Genomic DNA, 3198 nt, shown 5'->3' on the forward strand with positions numbered 1-3198 from the left:
ATTTCTTTTTTAACCATGGAAAAATAGCATTTGTTATATGGGATGGCTGGGAGAAGGAGGAAAAAGGATTATAGGGAAATTATGGTAATGTAAAAAACAAACTGTATCATTAAAAAAACTATATTTTTTTAAAATTCCATCCATGTAGCATATGCTCTGGAACCACTATGTTGTCCTTCATTTACACCTAAAGATGAGATTCCCAAAGAGGGTGGTTTTTCTAATGCTATAACTCATGAACCCTCTTTCCTATGTCTACTCCCTTATTATCAGAGGATATTCATTAATCAGCTAGTTTCAGTTAGCTATTAGGAAGAGGTATTTACTAAGGTGATATGAGAACATTTTGCTATAAAACATTTCCCCAAAGTGGGAGCACACTCTCCCACAAGTATTGGGACCAAAACTGGAGGACATGATGAGGCAAAGGTGGTAGATGAAAAATGAAAACAAAAAAACCTGAGGAAAACAACAGGTTCAGTTGTCCAAGCATATCAATTTATTAAGCAATACATGCCAATTGTCTAAAAAGTGGGACCAGACCCCCTCAGCTAAGGCATAAACAGACTTTTATACATTAAAAACAATTAATCAAATAAGACCAATTAATTAAAGGGAAACAAAACAACATTAAGTAATCTGATGAAACTGGATGAAAGATTAGGGGTTTTCCAAGTTGGGAGGGGGAGAGTGTACAGGTGCAATTTCCTGAATTCAGAAAGTGACTGATTGGTCAGTATGGGGCCAGTTTTCAGATAAGACATATAGGTTGTTTGAGCATGCTATACAATTGTGAGAAAACTTCTTGAATCAGTCTTTGGGTCTGCCTGCATTTCTGATGAGTATAATCTAGGTCCTTGGTTAAGGGCTCTAAACAGCAGGGAGAGGAGTTCAAGTTTCTAAGCACATAGGGCTAGGTTCAAACAATGCAGTAAAGTTTTCTCCCAATTATCACAACTGAATAAAGTTTTCCTCCAAAAAAGAAGTTGGGCCAGACCCATAATCAAATAGAAAGGAAAATGAGCTCATGCCAGAATTGAGTCACAAGATGAAGTTAGTGTGGTTCACTCATTTCCCCACAATTAACCACTTGATGTCCCAGTATTCCCAGTTCCCTCACAAACAGGGTGACCCATCAGTCCTGGAGGTTCTTTTCTCTACTCTTGGGGTCTTCTTGAAATTCCTATTAGTTGTCCTTTGGTTTCATCTAACTTTCTGCTGGGATCCCTCCAGTGTCTTTTGAGTGTGTAATTTGTTCTTGTCTCCAAATGCATACACTGCTGCCAGTGATAGATTTCCTATTTGTCATGATTATAAACAAAAATCTATAAAAACAGATAATTTCGGCAGAGAAGGAAGAGCGAGCCCCGGTCCCTGCCCCAGCCCAGTCCGCCCCGCAGGCCCCAGAATGACTTCAGGTGCTACAGTTACCCCCAGATAAACGAAAACGGCTTGTATATATTCAGCAAACTGATGATTCCCTCATTCATTTCTGTTGGAAGGATAGGACTTCTGGTAACATAGAAGATGATTTAATTATTTTTCCTGATGACTGTGAATTTAAGCGAGTACCTCAGTGCACTACTGGTAGAGTATATGTACTGAAGTTCAAGGCTGGGTCAAAGCGACTCTTCTTTTGGAGGCAGGAGCCTAAGACTGAGAAGGATGAGGAACATTGCAGGAAAGTAAATGAATATTTGAATAATCCACCTATGCCAGGAGCTTTGGGTGCCAGCGGAAGTGGAGGCCATGAACTTTCAGCACTTGGAGGTGAAGGTGGTTTGCAGAGCCTTCTGGGTAACATGAGTCATAACCAGCTCATGCAACTTATTGGACCAACTGGCTTGGGAGGACTTGGTGGGCTTGGTGCACTGACAGGTCCTGGTCTGGCTAGCTTACTGGGGAGCGGAGGGCCTCCAACAAGCAGCTCTTCATCAAGCTCCCCAAGCCAGTCAGCTTCTGTAACCCCATCTTCCACTTCTTCTGCTCATGCTACACCAGCACCCAGTGCTCAAGCAATTGCCTCTGCAACTAGTCCAAGCCCTGCACCGAGTTCAGGTAATGGAACCAGCACAGCAACAAGCCCAACCCAACCCATTCAACTGAGTGACCTTCAGAACATTTTAGCTACTATGAATGTGCCATCTGGGGCAGGAGGCGGACAGCAAGTTGACTTGGCCAGTGTACTAACTCCAGAGATCATGGCTCCTATTCTGGCCAATGCTGAAGTCCAAGAGCGGTTGCTGCCTTATCTTCCCTCTGGAGAATCTCTTCCACAGACTGCAGAAGAGATTCAGATTACACTGACTTCTCCTCAGTTTCAGCAGGCATTAAATATGTTCAGTGCTGCCTTAGCCTCAGGACAGCTTGGCCCACTTATGAGTCAGTTTGGTTTACCAACTGAAGCTGTAGATGCAGCAAATAAAGGTGATGATGAAGCATTTGCCAAAGCCATGCAGAACAATGCCAAGTCAGACCAAAAGGAAGGAGATGCAAAGGACAAGAAAGACGAAGAGGAAGATATGAGTTTAGATTAAATTATTTGCTATCTTCTAAGATATTGGAAATTCTTAGTAATTAAGTGACTTTAGTAGTGACACTAGTTTATTGCATATGCTCATGCCTACATTCAGCCTACAAAATAAAGGACTTTTCTTTAAAAAAAAAAAAGATAATTTCACTTTTTGTCTCAGTAAAAAAAAAGCATCATCCAATAATTGTACTCCTCAGCCCTCTATTCTATTGTTAGGAAAAAAGCTATCTGAAAGGGGGCAAGGAAACATGCCAGTATTCATACCTTTTGTTCCAACAATACCATTTATTACTAAATCTATATCCCAAAGAGATCAAAGAAAAGGGGAACAGCCCAATATGTACAAAAATACTTATAGCAGGGGGTGGCTAGGTGGCACAATAGATAAAGCACCGGTCCTGGAGTCAGGAGTACCTGAGTTCAAATGTGGCCTCAGACACTTAATAATTACTTAGCTGTGTGGCCTTGGGCAAGCCACTTAACCCCATTTGCCTTGCAAAAACCTAAAAAAAATACTTATAGCAGTTATTTTATGGAGAAAAGAATTGGAAAATGAGGGAATGTCCACCATTTAGAGAATGGTTAAAAAAAATTATGGTTTGTAAAAATGATGGAATATTATTGTGTTTTGATTTAAGAGGAACCTGGGAAGATATGTACGACCT

General features: G+C 40.9%; 1 pseudogene; it reads left to right on the top strand.

Annotated features, from left to right (window-relative positions):
- Positions 1–1408: 1408 nt before the first annotated feature.
- LOC141499464 (proteasomal ubiquitin receptor ADRM1 pseudogene) lies at positions 1409–2580 on the top strand (annotated as a pseudogene).
- The last annotated feature ends 618 nt before the right edge of the window (positions 2581–3198 follow it).

Source organism: Macrotis lagotis, chromosome X (genome assembly GCF_037893015.1).
Source record: "Macrotis lagotis isolate mMagLag1 chromosome X, bilby.v1.9.chrom.fasta, whole genome shotgun sequence".
NCBI classification, from domain to species: Eukaryota; Metazoa; Chordata; class Mammalia; order Peramelemorphia; family Peramelidae; genus Macrotis; species Macrotis lagotis.